Here is a 21,091-nt window from a genome sequence, read left to right as displayed (position 1 = left end):
CCCCTGCAAAAGGGGCCCTTGTGCTCAAAGACAAGGCTCAGAGATGTACAGGAAGCTTGGGATCACTCCCCCTTTACCATAAGAGCATTACTCAACCATAAAAGTTAAAAAAAGAGACAGAGAAAGAGCAAGAGAAAGAGAGAGAGAGAGAGAGAGAGAGAGAGAGAGAGAGAGAGAGAGAGAGAGAGAGAGAGAGAGAAAGAAAATGAGCAAGAAGCATGAAAGAACCTTGACAATAGAAAGCTACTATGGTGACAGGGCAGAACAAAATATAAACTCAGATGGGGACAAAATTACACAGAAGAAATCTCAACAAGTCATATGAATTTGTCTCAAATCCAAAGAAGATTCTTGGAAGGCTCATAAATGACTTTAAAAGGCAAATAAGAGAGATAGAAGAAAAGAAATGAGAGAGATGCAAAAGAAAGTCAACAGTTTGGAAAAGGAAATAAAAAATTGTCTGAAATAAATCTTAAAAAATGCAATTGGCAAAATAAAAAAAAAAAAAATCCATTGAAGAAGACAACACCACCTTCAAAACTAGAATTAACCAAATAGAAAAAGAGATGCAAAAGCTAACTGAAGAAAATCACACATTAAAAATTGCAATGGGGGGAAATGAAGGGGAATAATGACTATGAGATAGCAAGAATCAGTCAAACAAACTCAAAAGAATGAAAAAATGGAAGAAAATGTGAAATATCTCATTGGAAAAATAGCCAACCTGTAAAATAGATGCAGAAGAGAAAATTTAAAAATTATTGGCCTATTTGAAGACTATGACCAAAAAAAGGGGGGCTTGGATAGCATTCTTCAAGAGATCATTAAGGAAAACTGTCCCAATGTTTTAGAAACAAAGGGGGAAATACTTATTGAAAGAATCCATTGATCACCTTTGGAAAGAGATCCCACAAGGAAAACCCCTCGAAACATTGTTACAAAACTCCAGAACTACAATCTCAAGGAAGATTACTACAAGCTACCAGACAAAAACAATTCAAATATCAAGGACAACAGTCAGGATTATCCAGGATCTGGAAGCTTCTATAATAAGGGATCAGAGCATGTGGAATACCATATTCTAAAAGGCAAAGAACCTGGGGTTACAATCAAGAATTAGCTATTCGGTGAGACTCAGCATCATCTTTTGGGGGAGGCAATGGATCTGCAATGAATTAAGAGACTTTTGGTCATTTTTATTAAAATACCAGAACTAAAAAGAAAATTTAATCTTAATATATATAATTTAAAGGTTAAACTATTTATATCCCTAGATGGAAAAACAATATAACTCTTGAGAATAATATCTGTCACGGGGGCAGACGGGGGCGGGGGGGACACCACATGGTTGTGAATACACTCTGATGTGAGGTTATTTTAAAAAATGACATTAAGGCATCAAAAAAGGCCTGTTCTGGAAAAAGAGGAAAGGGAAGGTTTAATGGGACAAATTAGGCATCTGAGTAAGGGGAAGCCATGCCTGTCTTTCAATAGTTTTCTCTTTCAAGAGCTGAACTGCTGATCTAAACTCTATGGAAGGGAACAAAGATGGGAGAGAGCAAATCTCATCACTCAAACCTTGACCTTCAGAGCTCAACTGACTTTTTCAGAAGTTGAGTTTTAACAGAAATAAAAGAGAAAAAAGATGGATCACAAATTAATCAGCTATTAATATGGAATAAATATTAATTTTTCTCATAGGGAATGTTTAGATAGTCTGTGACTATTTCCTGTCTGCTTATATCATGGTCAGGGAAAATCCTTTTTTAATCTTAAGAGCCAGAACTAGAAGTGCATATAAAATGAAAACCTTACTCTTTTTTTTCTTTCCTATTGGCCATGAAGACTAGAGTTAACTAAGCTCTGGAGGGCCCATGGAAGATGATATGTCCATTTTCTAGGGTCTACACAGGAACATGTAGCATTCTAAGTAAAACTTTGGTGAAGTTCCTTAAAAGACTTCAAAAGGTCAGAGAAATAGAAGTCTGGTGCCAGGAAGCCATACTAGGGTTTGGTACCAGCTAAGAGCATACCAACAATTTCATGAAGTGAGACCTACTTGCCGAAGCAAAGCAATATTTTTATTACAGTTGAGATACTAGGTACTACAGTTAAGGGAGGACCTCCTGAAATGGTTACTTCACATTCAGAAAAGAACTTGTTAGTGTGAAAGCTTTGTAGTAATCTTTAAGATTAACCCCATTCTTTCCAGGGTCTGAAGGAGAGAATGTGACCTTGATTCTTGGGACTAGTTTTGTACTTTGGATCTCAGTATAACATATCATAAGAAACTTTTTGTAAAATCAATTTTGTTGTTAGTTAATTTATCTATTTTGAGGAAAAATCAGCCATTTAGATTGATTAATGGAGTGTGAATTGATGGCGCCAATAATATCAAAGGGATATTATCACATATGTGACATTATTTTTCCACTAAAGATTGTAAGAAATATGCAAATTACAAATATTTTATGTGACAGAATATAACCATTTTTCAAATTCCAAGAAAATTATGTCTGTAGAAATTTTCAAGTTACTTAGCATAAAGTACTAACAGACAATTCTTAGGCACCGTGTCTTATTGTTCTGTATGTGTTAGTTACTGCCTAAATTGACTTTTTTTCCACTGAGGACACAGCTAGGAAGTATTAAGTGTCTGAGCTCAGATTTGAACTCAGGTCCTCCTGTCTTCAGGGCTGATGCTCTATCTACTATACCAACTAAATTGACTTTTAAAAACAAAATCTATTGTTAAGTGATCTGATGGGTAAAAGTATTTAGTTTGAAACAAATCAAAAGTTACATATGAAAGGGAAAACACAATGTACGTGATTTAAGAAACATCTAAAACATTTTTAAAATTGTACTTTATAAAATGATCAGAGAAAAGAGAACAAGATAATTTAGTGACCTATGTCTTCAAAATTTGAAAGCAAAAATTGTTATATTATTTCCACATTATTTTTCTCATGTTTTACATTGTGATTGGAGATATACCACTTATGAAATTGATAAAATAAAATAGTTCATATAAAAATAAAAGGATATTAACTGATTAATTGATATTGGTGGGGAAATGAAATGAAATTGGGATCTTAAACTGATAAAATTAAAAAGGCAACCCAAACTCTTAAAATACCTATGGAACCCTGAGGGGGAATACAACCACAATCTGGGGACTGCCTAACTTGTCAGTTTGAAAGAGTGCTTGGATAAGGGCCCAGCAGAGTTAATAAAAATTATATTTCTTACTTACTGCTTTTTATTTATTCTTTGTATACATTTTATTTCTCTTATCAGAATATAAGCTCCTTAAAGACTGCTTGCTTTTCATCTTTGTATTCCCATTACCTAGCACAGTTATTTGGAACATAATGATGCCTAATAAATGATTTTTGTGTTGAATTAAATTATTGACACCACCCTCTTTCTATTTCTCACTATGCCCACACTTTATCTCTGTCCATTCAAAAACCAAAATTACAACAGGGGAAAAAAAAAAAAAAAACAACATTATTTGGACTATTTACTAAAGTAAAAATTGTTCTGCTAACCAGAAAAATCATCATCATCATCAAAACATATTTATGAAGTATCTGGTTCTATATTCTACTGGGTTGAGTACCACATGCCACAGACTTTTCAGACAAAATCTATAAACTGAATCTTTTCAATTCTTGCAAGAAAACAAACATAAAAACAAATAAATGTTAAAATAAAAGAGAGAGAGAGAAGCTGATTGTATTACATTTCTTTTGTCCTGCTGCTCAATTTCCATTAAAGTCATTTGTTTCATGCCTATTCTATTAGTTGCCAGTGGAATACTTATAATCAACCAACCTTCATTTCTATTTGCTGATAACCTGCAGCCAGTAAATTTTTGTGCCTTCCTTAATGAATTCAGAAGTGTGGTAAGTTCCTCATTAGGGCCGCTTATCAAATTGTGCTTCTAAGGTGTCACTGTGTGTGAAGACAACCTTGCCTTAAGCAGCCTAACTTGCAATTAACATAAAACTATAATAACTAATAAAATGTCTGTGAAGCATTTTATGTGTTTAAAAAAAGTGGGATGTAAACACTAAATAATGAGAATAATTACTCAAATAAGTTTCCTCTCATTTCTATCCCAGAGGAAAGATGAAAATTGTGGTGATTATCTTATATATTATGCCTAATAGATGGCACACAGTACATGGAATGCCAGACCTGGACTCAAAAGTCATCTTCCTGAGTTCAAATCTGTCCTCAGACACTAGTTGTGTGACCCTGGACAAATCATTTAATCCCATTTGCCCCAGTTTCCTCATCTGTAAAATGAACCGGAGAAGAAAATGGCAAAGCACTACAGTATCCCTAAATAAGAGTCAGAAAAAGTCAGATTCAATTGAAATGACTAAAGAAGACCATCATATTAGGAAGATAATACCATAACATGAAAGTAAATTGGATTTAAGTGAGGATGAGCTGTGCAGTCATGAGCCTTACTTTCTCCTCCAGAGCCATTTAGATCCAGTCAGCAGAAATCAATGCTTTATGCCAATGAGAAGACTATCCTCAGACATATATTTTCAGTTCAGTTTTAGGACTTGCTTATCATAAGCAGAATACTCAACTCAGATCCAGGAAGACCTGTGTTCAAATTCTGCTTCTTATGTTTGGGAAGTCTTTTTCTCTCTCTGAACCTCAGTTTCCTCATCTGTAAAATAAAGGAGTTGAACTAGATGTCTTATAAAAGACTCTAGACCTATCACCCCTTAAAGGGGTTCTTAACTAGGAATCTATATTTGGATACAATTAGTTTATTTCTTAATCCTATGTGCTTTATTTTATTCTTTGCTTTTAAAACATTCTTCTGAGAGGATTCTATAGATTTCTTGTGATATAAAAAAATTAAGAAACTCTTCCTTCAGACTTTGACTAAATATATCAGCATAGGAAAGAACAGCAATGAGTCTAGATTGGTAGAGAAGACAATGACCTCACCCCCTCCTGAGTTTAGCTTTCTCTGATACCTTTTCCTCAGGCACTTAATCTCCATGGGACTACAGAAAATAATAGAATTGGAAAATATTCCCAGGGCTATTTGGTAATTATGGGACAAATAATCCTTACAGGGATAATGGCCACATCTAGGCAGATTCAAAGATTAAATTTAGGAGCCCTAGAGGATACTACCTGCTGTAATCTAGTATGAGGTCTCTGATAGAGGTTCAAATCCAAGACCAGAAATTCAGGCTAAAAAAATTGGTGAAATCTGAGAATAAAGTGGAAGGGTCCTAATATTTATCTAGAGACCATGATGCCTAAAGCTTATGTTCTCCTATTGCAGATAGGAACCTGGAAACACTCTAAAAGACATGAGGAGCAGAAAGGGGTAGAAATGTTGAGAAGGCAAAGCTAATTGCAAATTCAAAAGGAGGATGACCTTTAAACAAAGAAAGGCACAAAAAAGCCCATAGCTTTAAATTAAGAGAACATAGTGATATTCCCTTTTCTCATGAATAATTAGCCAGGGATTTCAGCTGAATCAGAAGTTGAAAGTACAGAAAAAGCATATCCAGTGAAGTTATAGCTAAAAGATATGAATTCAACTGAACTGTATTTAACGAAACTACATCCAGTAGAATCATATGCAGCAGAAACCATGAACCCAACAGTAGCATGCAGCTGGTAAGCCCATGGCAGAGATTACATGTCATACACACACTTAAGGGGAGCTATGTGAATACGTAAGCAAAAAACACTATTGCAAAAGCCTGGCCTTACTCGTCCCACATGTGTCATAATTTCATATGTTCCCTTCATTTGTGTATCCTGGTTGTATTTGTTTTATATCTGTGAGTCTCTTCATCCAATTCAATTCTTTACAATAATGGTATGTGTATTCATGTGCCTTGTGTTGATGTCACAAGCATTTTATTTCTACTTTTGTTATGATGTCATTTCATTAAATGCTTTTTCACTGCACTAATTGTAGCTTCTAGCTATCTTCATTAATTGTTTTTCACTAGGTTAAGTTTTTTATTAAATCAATAGAAATAAAAACTGCATTTGGAGAGACCAATAAAGACCAATAAAGGAGAAAGAGGGAGGTGAGGTAGTAAAACCATTCTTGAGTAATGAGGGGGCTCAGTTAATATATTTAGGGACCTCCTTTAGCTCTGGGAGGGACTAGACCAATCTGTGAAAAGACAGAGGGAGGAAATCCACCAGAATAAAAGAGAATGTAGTATCTTCCAAAGCCTCTTTCATGTATGTGGCTTTCAAAGAAGCATTGAAATATGGTAATGGACTGTCCATCTTCTTTGCCCTCAGCTTACTCAACAGATGTCTCAGACAAAATACATCAGAAAGTTCTACTTAATGTAGACACAACTCCCTAAATGTAATTCAATAACATGCAATTCCATTGGAAAGTCTTTCCTCTACTTTGTTGGGGGCAGGAGGGAAGGATAAGTTAAATGATGGAGAATTGCTCTAAAAGATGGGTTCACATTAGAGTAGGATCTATGATGTCCGGCTCCTCCACTAAGGGCATGAAATGTATAGCCAACTAGTACCAGTAAAAGCACAGCTGAAAGCAGAGCAAGGCCATCAATATTTTTTATCCTATTCCTGGCCAAAGAGTGAGAGTTTGGAGCAGGTTTCCAGATTAGAGATCAAAGAAGTCTTGGAATCAGGAGGATCTAAATTAGAATTCAGCTTCAGACACTTAATACAAACACAGCTAGTGATCCTGGGAAAATCACATAATCCCAATTGTCCTTACTGAGAAAAGATCATACCCTCAGAGCTAGCCAGAGAACCACATCTTTGAATTCTATAGTCTCCTACAACATTAAGAAGCTTTACTCCTCACCATACCTCTCCTGAAGGTCCAGCAGAGGATACTCCAAAGGAAAATAGAATTGGCACTGGCAGTATACCAGGTTTTCCAGGTAGTGTTATCATCCACAGAGTCTACCACTCTTATCAGACCTTTAGGACCCCCTAGCACTTCCAAGTCTAAGATAGTGGTCCCACTGAGCAGCAGTGAGGACTCTAGTCTGGAAAGGCTCTAGTGTCAGTAGCAGAAAAGGCATAATTTCCCATCTTAGTATTCCCCATTATGGGGATGGTGTTACAAAATAGTTTTATAGATATGGACCCACAGCTCCCTGGAACCCAGGATAACTTCCTCTGGGGGTCCTACCAAGCAAACAAGCTCTAAATGTTTTGTTGTGGGAGACCACCAAGAAGAATGGAGCATAGTTTCTTCTGTTTAGGACCTCACAATCTAGCAAGGAAAATAGGAAGTTTAAATGAGTAATTCTTATTCATTTTAGAATGTATGCATGTGTAGAAGCAGTACAAAGATTCTAGAATAACAAATCAAAGGAGAAAAATATCTGGAAAGATCCAGAAAGACTTAATGTTATATAATAGCTAGCATTTATATAACACTTATATAGCACCAAAGTGTATTTGTTAAATCTTTACAAATATTATACCATTTTTATCCTTAGAACAACTTTGAGTGGAGTTATTATTATTCTCACTTTACAGTTGAGAAAACTGAGGATGTATATATGGTCACACAATAAGCTTCTAAAACTAGATTTGAAGTTGGATCTTCTTAACTCCAAGTCCAGCACTTTATTCACCAAACCATATCTAACTAGTAGTGTGTATATACCCATGGAATAAGCAACACAAGAGGTAGCATTCAAACAAGGCTTTGAAAAAATGTTAGGTTTCAACTGGTGAAGATGGGAGTAATTAAATCTCATGCATGAATCAAAGACACAGAAGTGGAATAGAATGGGACAGATTTCATGAGCTCCTAAAAAACTTGGATATAGATTTCTATTATAGAGGAGTACTAATGAACCATTAAATTTCTAAATTTCCTAAGACAGTTTCTGAGTTTTGTTTGGTGGCTCAGTTCAGTAAGCTATGAGCCCATCTATGAGGAAAACTTTAAGTCTCATTATATTATTACCAATATTGACTAGAATACTTTGAATGGGATGCTATTCATATGACTAATATTTCCCAACCAAAAAGTCACAGTTGTCTTCATTTGATGAATCCTAGGATCTGAGTTTTTATGAAAATCTGATGGAGGAAAAAGAAAGGAGGACTTGACATTCCTTCATTTTCTTCCAATGACCTTGTTTTGCTTGTAGGTAGTTCTCCCATGCTACCCATATTTTGGCCATAGTAATTGGACTGAGGGTGATATGAACATCTTTCACCTCGTGGATTCCCTGCTGAGACAGCCTCTCAATTTCTTTCTGCCCATGGCAAATTCTCCTTTCCTTCTACATCCAGAAATCAACTCAAGCAACATCAATGCAGCAGTCTTGGGCTGCCTTTTAATACGTTTCAGAATGGCTTGTGGGTCCCACCTGTCAATCTAATCCTTAATTGAAAGAAAATGTGAAGTACTAAACTCCTTATCTTTTTTCCTCTCCTAAAAGCATTAGATTCTTTTCTGGCCCTACTCCCTTTCGAAGAAGCAATTCTTCCAGGATGCTTAAAAGTCAGCAATGGCTTAAGCATCTCCTTCCCTGCCTCCCACTGCCTGCTGCTTCTTCCAATGGCCATGCCTCCTGGTTGCCTCCCCTTCCTCACAGCCTAGAGATGAATATAGAAAGCACCACAGAAGCATTCTTCTGAGAATGGAAGAAGAAACAGGGGAACAGCAGGAAGTTTGAAGCCTCTGGTTCCTAGGCTTGTAAGGAGTTTTGTTCCTTAAGCTTTTTAGAACAGTAGGAAATTGTGTGGGCAGGAAAATTGCTGGGGGTTCCTAGCAAGTAGAAGAGTAGAGGTATAGAGTAGGTGGGTGATGTCTTTCCCTTTTTCTCTTCATTGAATTCTTTTTGAGCTTTTTAATAACAAATACAGCTCCATACAGGTTTCATCTACTAGGTATGAAGTAAACATCTCAGATTCTAAAGGAGAAAAAGTTACCAGTTGGAGATAAAAAGTAACAAACACTCACTTCTTTTCTTTGCAAAGCATTTTAAATTGTTTTCTGAGTGCTAGATCCTTATAATAGTACAGTCTCTATTTAGTAGAAGGATGCCCCAAAGCCATGTTTCCATGTCCTTAGGATACCACAAAATGCACATTTATTTCTCAGTGAATAAATATTCTATTTATTTATTTTTAAAATACCGATTAGTTCAGTGCCCTGGATATTTCAGGACAATGCTTTGTTGCCAATTTTTTTTTTTTTTTTTTGCTAAGGCAATTGGGATTAAGGGTCACACAGCTAGGAAGTGTTAAGTGTGTGAGGTCAGATTTGAACTCATGTCTTCCTGACTTCAGGGCTGGTGCTCTATCCAGTGTGCCACCTAGCTGCCCTCCTTTTTATCAAGAAATTTTAAATTCCTAACATACATTTTCATTTCATTTCATTGTATTTTGGTTAGTTGTTAAAACAAAACAAAACAAAATAAAATTCTATGTTTCAATTCTAATTTACCCATCTAATTAGATTCAATTTTTAAAATATATTGAGTAACTTCTTTATATGAAATCCTGTCTGGGCTAGGTGCTGAAGGCAATACAAATACAATAAAGATACTGTCTGATGCTGGCCCTAGTCATTAAAGCATGTGGAATCCAGTAGACTTTATATCTGCTAATAGTTTTTAACATCTTTCCTTACTTCAATTAAGGTTGTACAACCAGGGATAATATTATATTTAGTGTTTTATTTTTCCCCAGTTACATGTAAAAACAATTTGTAACATTAATTTTTCCAAATTCCCTCCCTTTCTCCTTCCCTCTTCATTGAGAAGGCAGGCAATTTGATATAGCTTATACATGTGTAGTCATGCAAAACATTTCAGTGATAGTTATGTTATGAAAGAAAACAGACACCCAATCCCTCCAAAAATACCTTCAAGAAAAATAAAGTGAAAAAAAGTATGTTTCAATCTGTATACAGACACCATCAGTTCTTTCATGGAGATAAATCTCTAAGTTGTCTTGGATCATTGTATTGCTGAGAATTGTTATGTCATTCAATGCTTATTATCTTATAATATTGCTATTACTTTATACCTAGTCCAGTTAATTTTTCATCAGGCAATGGAAGTCATTCCAAATTCTTCGGAGGGTGTCCTGCTTTTCATTTCATTTCATTTATTCAGCCATTCCCCAATTGATGGATATCCCCACAATTTCCAATTTTGCCACCACAATAAAACTGCTATAAATATTTTTGTACATATAGATGTTTTTATTTGTGGTTACATTTCTCCAACCAATAGTGAGCTAGATAAATTTTTAATATGGCTAAAGATAGCTTTGATTACTTTATCTGAAAACTGTTCATTTTTTTTGATAATTAAGAAATGGCTCTTATTTTTATAAATTTGACTCAATTCTATATATGTTTTTAAAATGAGAGCTTTATCTGAGAAACTTGCTTCAAATTTTTTACACTTATGACTGCTAATTGTATTTCTCTCCATTTTATTCCTTTCCATCTGTTTTATTTTATTCTCTCTCCTTTCATTTTGTCCCTCTTCAAGTGTTTTGCTTCTTATTACCCTGTCCTCCAATCTTTCCTTCTTTCACCACACCCTCTTCTATTATCCCATTTCCTTCCTACTTTCCTATAGGGTAAGATAGACTTCTATATCCAATTTAGTATGCTTATAACTTCCTCTTTAAGCTAATTCTGATGAGATTAAGATTCACTTACTCCCTCTTCTCTCCCCCACTTCCTCTTCACTATATTTTCTTATTATATGAGATAATTTTTCTTATTTTACCTCTCCCTTTTACTTTGTCCCACCATATTCTTGTCTTACTCTTAATTTTATTTTTAAATATTATTTTTAGATAGTATCTCTTCATATACAACTCACACATCTGCCCTCTGTCTATATATACTCTTTCTAATTGTCTTAATAATTATAAAGTTCTTAAAAGTTACAAGTATGATCTTCCCATATAGAAATATAAATAATTTAAATTTATTAAATTCCTTATGATTTTTCTTTCCAAGTACATTTTTATGTTTCTCTTAAATTTGAAAGTCAAATTTTCTATTCAGTTCTAGTCTTTTCATCAAGAATGCTTGAAAAGTCCTCTATTTAATTGAATATCCATTTTTCCCCTGAAGGATGATATTTACTTTTGCTGGGTAGATGATTCTTACTTGTAATTTTAGTTTCTTTCTCCTCCAGAATATCATATTCCAAGCCTTTTGAATATTTTATGTTAGAAGTCACTAAATCTTTGTGTAATCCTGACTATGGCACTACAATACTTGAATTGTTTCTTTCTGCCTTATATTTTCTCTGTAATTTCTGTAATATTTTCTCTTCAATTGAGAATTCCAGAATTTGACTATAATATTCCTGGAAATTTTTCATTTTGGTATCTCTTTTAGGAGAAGATTGATAGATTCTTTCAATTTCTATTTTACCCTGTGGTTTTAGGATGTCAGAGTAGTTTTCCTTGATAATTTCTTGAAAGATGATGTCCAGATAGTAATTGTTCTGTAAGAAATGACCAGCAAAATGATTTCGGAAAGGCCTAGAGACACTTACATGAACTGATGCTGAGTGAAATGAGCAGAACCAGGAGATCATTATACACTTCAAAAACAATACTATATGATGATCAATTCTGATGGACATGGCCCTTTGTTGAAGAGGACCAAAACACAGAATTTCCACTCCTTCTGTTTTTTGTCTACTTGCATTTTTGTTTTCCTTCTCAGGTTATTTTTACCTTATTTCTAAATCCAATTTTTCTTGTGCAGCAAGATAACTGTATAAATATGTATACATATATTGTATTTAACATATACTTTAACATATTTAACATGTATTGGTCTACCTGCCATCTAGGGGAGAGAGTGGGGGAAAGGAAGGGAAAAGTTGGAACAGAAGATTTTGCAAATGTCAATGCTGAAAAATTGCCCATGCATATATCTTGTAAATAAAAAAGTTATAAGAAAAAAAAGAAAAAAAGAAAAAAAAAAGAAAGATGACATCCAGGTTCTTGATTTTGTTTTGGTTTTTTTTGATCATGTCTTTCCGATAGTCCTCAGGTAGTCAGATAGCCTTCTAACTATGTTAGCCGATATTCCTTTATTTCAGGCAACCCAAGAATCTCATTCTAAATATCATCAGGCTGTCCAAGCTTTACTTTTGTAATTTAGGATAACAAAAGAGGAAATGAGGAGCATAGTAAAAGCCTATATAGTTTGCCTTCCTTTCCATGCTCATACATTCCCTCTAGGGAAGAACCCTCGTGGTTTGAGACTCAATGAAATTTGGCAAATGGATATGATCCATTATAAATCTTTTGGTCATTTGTTTTTTATCCATGTTGTAGTAAACCCTTTTTCAGGATTCACTTTTGCAATACCAGCAGCAAAAGAGACAGCCCAAGTGGTCACTGAATTCCTTATACAAACATTTGCAATCATGGGTGTACCACAAGCAATAAAAACAGATAATGGACCTGCATATACTTCTAAACATTTTGTGCATAGTATAAGATTTTACAAACCCCTGACATACCTTTTGATCCTCAAAGACAGGCAATAGTAGATAGGAGAAATAGAGACATCAGGATGCTCCTCTAAAAACAAAACAAAGGAGGAGCCGCAGGAGAACCTTAGAGAACTTCTAAATCTAGCTCTTTATACTATTAACCTCTTGATTTTTCACAAAGATGCCCTGGCTCCAGAAGACAGGTTTATAACCCACCAGAAGGGCAGTGTCCAAGGTGAGCAGCTCCACTACCTTTAGATAATGGCCAGGTGATGTGGAGAGACCCAGAAAGTGGTGAATGGAAGGGACCAGATAAGTTAACTGCTTGGGGGAGAGAATTTGCTTGTATCTCTACAGATGGAGAAGGAATCAGATGGGTGCCAATGAGCTGTATTCACCTTGTCCATTGGAGAGAGATGGAGCAGATCCTTGAAACGAAGGAAAAAACCCAAGAAACATCAGGTGGTTCTGTTGCTCTGCCCAGCACTGAAAGAGCCTGGCAGTTATGGCATTTGACTCATGGACATCAAAAATTGTTGGACTTCAAAACCCTCAGGAATCATTGGATTCTCTGAGACATTGATAAGATTATTGTTGGACTTCTAAACCTTCAGGAATCATTGGATTCTCTGAGACATGATAAGATTGTTGTAGGACTTCAAAACTTTCAGGGTTCATTGGATTCCCTGACATGTGAAATAATGGACAATAGATTAGTGTTGAAGCAGGCATGTGTGTAATTATTATTTACATACCCTCCTTTTAGGACTTCTGGAAATCTTTTACAAGACCATGATGATTTATATTGTTTGTTATGTACCTGCATGTATAATTCATGTTTTACACCACATTGAGCCTGAGCCAGCTCTGGGGAGAGCCATCACTACGAGCCTGTGTTATATTACTATGTGCTTGTGTAATACCTCCCATGCTTATGGATTTATGTATATCTGTTTCAATTCCAGCCCAGAGGAAACCCACTAATATCTGGTTTGACTCCCCATTTCGTTTTGGAGTTTTCACCTCCCTTTCTGAGAAGTCAGGGAGGGTGTGACCACTTGTGTTCCAAAGCAAAAGAAAGTGGGAGATGTAGTGGTTGGAACTTTGAAAGGCTGTACTTGAATCTGGGACAGCAGGGTGCTTGTAGTTAAGTACCTACTAGGTAGGAGATAGTGGTTCTCTAAGCACATACTTGATGTAATGTAATGATGTGGTCAGTCTAGTCAGTGTATCCTTAGGGTAATGTGGTGATGTGATGTTCTGCAGCTGTGCAGGCCCAGTGTGGTGTGGTGATATAGTCCTGCTGTGGTATTTAAGGGAGTCCCAGAGGCAGAGGGTTCTCTTAGCCCCAGCTCTTAGCAGCAGCTCTCAGCCTCAGGAGACTTCAGGCTCCAGACTCCAGACTCCATCTTGGTCCAGCCACAACTCTCCTGTCTCCTTCACTTTTCCACCTAAAGACCAAGAACTTGGGCTGTCCCCAAGGCCCTCCAGAGAGCTAGCCCAGACATCTATCCAGGCAAAATGAAGTAGTTTCTTTTTGTCTGGAATAGGAATCTCTCAGTGAGGAGCTCTTTCTGCCAAAGCAAGCCATCTCTATTTTGCAGATTGTTATCTTAGAGTTAGAAAGCCTAACCTGGGATCCACAGTCCTCCAAGGAGCCTATGAATAAATCTATCACAGGAGTCCAGGAACTCCAATAGGAAAAACAATTTACATCTTTAATTTCACCAACCTTTTGTTTTCTTTCTTATCCTATGTATTTTATGCATCTAAAAACTCATTCTGAGAAAGGGTTTACACGCTTCATTAGACATGGGACCATGACAAACAAAAAGGTTAAGAACCATTCTCAGAATATAAAAAGCTTTTGATTTTCTTTTATTTTTCCCACTTGATAGGAGGAAAGAAGAGAGAAGATAGGAAGAAAATAAAATGTTATTCACTGACTATAAATATAAATATATATAATTTTAAAATTTATTTTAAGGTATTTATTATATAAAATACATTATGTTATATTATATCATTTATTATATATACTTATGTATATACATATATATTTTTTAACGAGGCATTAAAAGTTAGCAGACTTGTCAGGGGCTCCTATGTCAGTTTTTTCTGACACTGAGATGGGCTCTCTGACCACCATGCTGTGAAACCTCTACTATGATCTAAACTGGAAAAAACATCAGTTTTCCTAAACTGACAAGTAAGAGATAAAAGCCTTTTAGATCACCATAATTCTGGTTGGCTGCTTGTATGTAGCAAATTTAATAAACTGGAAATTCAAGGACTTAAAAAAAGAATCTTGAATGAAATAGAATTTGAGTCACTTTGCTTCCCCTCTTAAACTACAGGGAAGCACTTAACAAACTTGCTAGTTCAAAGAACCCACAGATGATGCTAATTATTGGCCAACTCCAATTCTGGAACTCCATGAAAGTCATAATGAAAAAATCCTGCTTTATAAACTGGGAGAAAAATAATGCTTTAATTAAGATGAAATTTAAATGCACTGATATTAAATTAATTAGATTTTTTTTTGATAATTATTCAGACCAGCTTTAGGCACCAGTTCTTGGAGGCCTTTGGGGAACTGCACTGGAGTACAGTAATCACTTATTAGAGATAGAAATGAGTTAAGGTATTTCACTAAGCTCTTCATATTATGTGGTCGCATTTTACTTTATGGCAGGGCCTGAATCACTCAAAATAATCCTAACCATTTCAGGAAGGGAGAACACACATCTTTTCCTTCACTGCATCAAGAATGCTTTTCCTTCCAGCAATTCAAACCTTATTTCAAGTCCCAGTTCAAAACGCACCCTTTCTACAAAGGTTTCCCCCATCTAAATTCAGCCCATAATAATTTTTCTCTTATTGAGGCTCCCTAAGTACTTTAATTGCCTTAAATTGCTCTCTAGTCATTTCATATCTATCTGACTAAGTAGATTCTAAGTGTTACAACATTCTCAAACATGCCCTTATGGTGATTGGGTGGTGTTTGAATGAATATCGTTGCAGAAAGAGAACCTGAGATTTACCTAAATAATTTTGGGGGCATAAGGTCATACCTTACTAGAATAGGAATCCTCAGTAATTAAAGGCTCTCCTAGTGAATAGAAAGCCATTCTTGCATTCAAGAAGACCTGGATATATGAGTCACCTCAGACACCAGCTGTGCTGAACTGGAACAAATCACTTAGTTTCTTAGTATCAGGTAGCTCTCTCATACTGTCAAGTTGCATGGCAAGTGCTGATTTCCTTTGGAAGAGGGGTGTTTCCTCCTGAGAAATTAATCCCCCAAAATGAAATTAAATAGGTATAGTTCTTAAAAATTTCCTGGGGAAGGGGTTAAAGACAGACATAGAGCCTGAAATGGGAGAAAATACAATGTGTTGTACTCTAGGATATTGTTCTTTAGGTTATATAGTACTAGGGAAAACACAGAAAAGCATAAATGTTAGGAGAAACATAGTGAATAGTTAGGAGAGTGAGTGCATCACCCGGCCTTGGAAGCAATGGGAGACCTTGACCTTTTTAAGTTATGGTCTTCAACAAGTCTCAGTTTGTCTGAGGCAACACCTATTCAGTGATTAAAACTAGGTTTATTTGCAGCAGGAAGAGTGTGACTGACCACTGGTGTAAAGCCTACTTTTACCAACCTCATTTTTCAGAAGTTCACTATTTTCTCTGCAACAGATTTACTTCAGTCTGACTCCAAAGGGATTGGTCATAATAGGTTTGGGATGTGGTTATCTAGGACAGTGATGGAAAAGGTCCTTTAAGAAGCCTTTGCACTGGAGTTACTTCTCCAGTATTTTCTACCTCCTTCTACAGGCTGTCTGTTTTCTCTAAGGTTTGTGGTGAGTTCGTAGACTTTTTCTTCTTGCTTTGATGAATGAATTTAGCACATTTGGGAGTCCTTCAATAGTTCCCACATTTAATGCAATTCACCACTAGGATCCCAAGGATTCAAAGAAAACAATTACTTTAATGAAAAATACTCAATGACCCTCAGGTAAAAGTTGCCTATAATAGTTAAGTCTCAGAAGTTCTCTGATATAACTATAGAGAAGTCTTTATTAACTCCTGGCCACCAAACCCACAGCTGGGTTTCAGGTCAATCTCCTGGGGCAAAGCTAACTCAAAAGGTCTCAAATTCATTCCACAACATTCTGGCTTACAATACCCTTGATTAGTAGTGGGTATGTGGGTGGGGCTGTAAGAAGGGGGAGGAGGAGTTTTAATTCAAGCTGCTGAAGATCTACTAGTTTCCTGACCATACATTTTGTTTGAGGAAAGGAGGAATCTCCAGGATTTCTTTTATTAGGAAAACCCAAATTTAAATTTCGCCTCAGACACTCTTAGCTGTGTGACCTCAGGCAAGCCAATTAATCCTACTGGCCTCAACTTCCTTACTTGTAAAATGAGCCAGATAAGGGAAAAGCAAACCTCTGATGGGATTTCAGAGTCTGAAATGACTCAAAAGCAATAACAACCATGCTCCCAGGAATCTTGCCCTAGGCCTCAACTAAGCAATTGATATTTTGAATTCAGATACTGAATTTAATATTTATTCCTATACAATTTCATCTTGTTCAATTAGGCACATTATTCCAGGCTTTTTCCATCACAAATCTGTTATCCAATATATAAATTATATCTCAGCCTTGTGTCATGTGCCAATATAAAAGCATGTTAGCTATGCATTCATCTGAGTGATGATCTGAACAGGATCAAGAATGGAAACCTGGAGCATTCTATTGCAGACTTCCCTAATGCTTGATATCAATCTACTACTGACCATTATAATAATTCCAAAACTATACCATTTATCCAACACAGTTTCACCATTTTTTCTACAAAATATTATAAGAAGTTTTGTCAAATGCCTTGCTAAATTCCACAAATAATGTTTTAAGGGATTCCTCTGATTTCTTGGTTTAGTAACCCTGTTCAAAAAACATGTCATCCACACTTCATTAGACTAAGTGAAATATGTCAGCACATCATTTGACAATAAATTTTGTGAAACAAATTGCAAAGGTGAGTTCGCTCTTTCTTTGTCCTAGACTAGACCATGAGTATAACAATGAGAGGCCTCATATATCTTTATTTACTATGTAATGAATTGTGGGACAAAAATATAATTAATGGCTCTGAGATAGGTCAGCACTAGACACATTAATATCTTTGAGTTAAAGTAAATGATGTTGCCTGGATTGCTAGTCTCTAGAAATCTTATTGTATTTATCAAGGGTAGAAGTGTTTGTTATGAATGTCCTCAGGATCACAGATTTGCTGAAAGGGACCTTAGAAGCCATAAAAATCCAACCACTTCATTTTATAGATGAGAAATTAACTGATTTGTCCAAGGTTACCAAGTTAATAAGTCTCTCATTCAAATTTTCCTGACTCCAAGTACTATAACTATAGTAGCCCAGGCTCCAAACAGGAAGTCAGAAATATCCTTTTGATGACATCACTAGGTAGAGTCACCAGCAGTTTTCAATCTATCTTCCTAGTACTCTAACCTGTAAAACTGCCCAAAGTACAACTTACTATGAACCAGCAGCAGTACCAAAAAATTCTCTGAGAATTGTCGGTATCAACAAACAATGTTGGCTTTGTGTGGTACGGAAATGGTGAGGGAACACCATTTAATAAAAAAAGCTGGAGAGAGCTCTAGAGAAAAGCAAAGTTTATTGTACATTCTCGCGAGAAGGGCGTCCCACTCTTCGAGTAGACTATCGAAGAGAGGAAGCGCCTCCTGTGGGCAGGACAGCACCTTTAATCCCTAACGCAAAATGCCCCCTCCCACCACTGACCCTCATCCTCATTGGCTGAGAGTCTTACATTCTAAACGCGAGATCTACCCATGAAATTGAACTTGACCAATAAGTACATAGTTGCCCATTTTTGGATGAAATAGGGAGATGTCATAGGAGGGGAAGGCAATGCCCTTCAGAGTCCTTCAGTCCTACTCGAACTCTGAAGTAGATGAAGCCTTACTCGATTTTCACAACTGTCTTGAAAGATCTCACCTCATCTCATTCAGTCCCTCCTCTTATTTTGTACACTGAGATCTCTTCAAATTTTTGTAACATAATTTCACATTCCCTATGAATTCCTCACTTCCTTCTGATTCCTGTTGGCCTTGGGCCACCGGCTCCACCCTTACCCTTTTAACAGCATCTATTTAACAGACCCTTCAGCTTTCTCTTCCAACCTGATCATTCCAGATGATGAGTTTTGGACAATTCTGGTTATTAATCTGATCAAACAAGGGATGTAGATAGGGAATAATATAACACCACTAAGAGCTATAAGGCCAAACCAAAGGAGCTGCTTCCACCAGCTTCCCAAACCAGGACCATCTAGAAGTATTGAACAGTGAGGTCCAAGTCTGTACAGGAACATGAGCAAGTTTCCTAATGTTCTTAGTGATTTCCTTCACTAGATTACCATTGTTATCAATCTTTATACAACACGTGGATAAATTTAGTTTAGCACAAACTCTCCCTTCCTCAGCCAACAAGTAATCCAGCACAAGTCTATGTTGTAAAATAGCCTCTCTGGTTTGAGTAGCTTCATCAGCCAAAAGATGTAGTGCCTCAGCTGTCTGATTGGTGATAACCTCTACAACTGCCTGAAGCCTAATTATCCTGTTCAACATGTATATTGGAGTTCTATATCCCCAACTTCCATCTTGAGCCCAGGTCGCTGGCCCATACTCTTTGACTATTCTTTCTGGAGGCCAGGCCTCACCCCAACCATTTGCATCTTCAGTCCAAGTGATGGAGTTATCTAAACTCCGTTTCCCCCTTCCCAAATCATTATACAACTGAATCCCTAAATATTGGTTTGCCTGTTCGAAAGCGAAGAAAGAAAAATTTTGGCTTTATTAGTCCAATATAATAATTCCCTGTCCAATTGAGAGGCAGGTGAGTATAGGCAGTTAAACCACAGATCCAATAATGACCCTTTAGAGCAGGTTGTTCCCTTGGAAATATGTCTGAGCTATTCCTTGTAAAAGGGTAATATTGTTGGTCTCTCGTCCCTAGGGGGCTTCTCCCCACAAAGGGGTCATACTGGCATTTTCATAAACCTTGCTCTTTTCTCCAACTACAATTGGCAACTGGCCACTGGCCTGTTAGATTAGAGGTACTCCAAAATGTGGAAAACAGAGTCCCATGTTGCCCGGGTGTCCCTGGGGTGACATTATTGGTAACTGTACCCAATGTATATGTTCCCTTTCCTCTTATTCTCTTTTATACATCTTAATACATCCCTTTCTACTCCCATTCTACTTCAGCAGTAGTGACTTGTTGATAGCAATATCCCTGCTCTCCTATTTCTGGGAGAACATCCAAGGTACAGTCTTTCTAGTCTTTCCCACACTTCAATTGAGGATTCCTCCCCGTATCCCGCCAATATTTAGACATTTTTGTACAGTCAATTGTCTTTGGCCTCAGGTCTGTTCTCGAATAGGTCCACTCACATACACTAATTCCCAGCTTCAAACCTTGTCCTGTCTGATTTAAGCAGTATTTCCCTTTCCTATCTTCTGTCTGATGTTTCTCTTCTCAATTCTGGAAACCGGTCCCATTATGAATTTGGGATCTGTTGCTAAGGATCCAGGCTGGGCTTAAGGGGACAGGTACCCATGGCCATTGGTTCAATTGTTGGGATCCACCACAGATCCAACAATTCGATAAGTTAAATGTTCTCCTTATATTCTGCATGAGCAGGAGAAATTGGTCATAAGGAAATAGATAAACCCAAAGCTTAGGGAGAGCCTCATAATGTTCAACTATTATAACACCGTGTTGTTAAGGTGAACTTCCCAAAGGAAAATATATCAAATCACAAATAGGCAAAGAGACCCAAAGTAAGAAAAGTCATACAGTTACAATTCCCATTCAGTGGAGGTCCCCTCCTCTTATGTAATTGGAGGTCTTCCCTGTCTTCAACTGTCCACTCTGATAAAGGTGGCGCCACAGGTCCTTTTGTCCTGGTGTGGTGTGTCCAGCCTCGTTCCTGGGTGCGAATTGCAGTATCTGAAGTCAGTATCACTTGGTAGGGTCCGTCCCAGCACAGAGTCAGCTTCTCGTCCTTCCAGGAACGGATCAGCACCCAATCACCAACCTGAATTCTATGAACAGGGAAACTTAGAGGAGGAGTCTGAGCTATTAGCCCTTTTTGTTGAAGTCCTTGCAAATGTTCCAGCAATGATTTAACATATCTCTTAACAAACAAATCCTTAGTTTCTAAAATAGGGTCCCAGTCTCCCTTAGGATAAGCCTGGAAAGGATGACCATACAATAATTCATAAGGTGAAAGCCCAATATCTCTACGTGGCTTGGTCCTGATTCTAACCAGAGCGAGAGGAAGGCATTTCGTCCAAGGTAGTTGGGTCTCTAAAGAAAACTTAGTCAACTGCTGTTTTATTTCTTGGTTCATTCTTTCTACATTCCCAGAAGAGGGAGGATGCCAAGGGGTATGGAGATCCCAAGTGATTTCTAAGGCCCTAATCAGATTCTGCAATACCTGGGCAGAAAAATGTGTTCCCTGATCCG

The sequence above is a fragment of the Sminthopsis crassicaudata genome, chromosome 1 (assembly GCF_048593235.1).
Source record: "Sminthopsis crassicaudata isolate SCR6 chromosome 1, ASM4859323v1, whole genome shotgun sequence".
Lineage (NCBI taxonomy): Eukaryota > Metazoa > Chordata > Mammalia > Dasyuromorphia > Dasyuridae > Sminthopsis > Sminthopsis crassicaudata.
Note: the sequence above shows the minus strand (reverse complement) of the source record.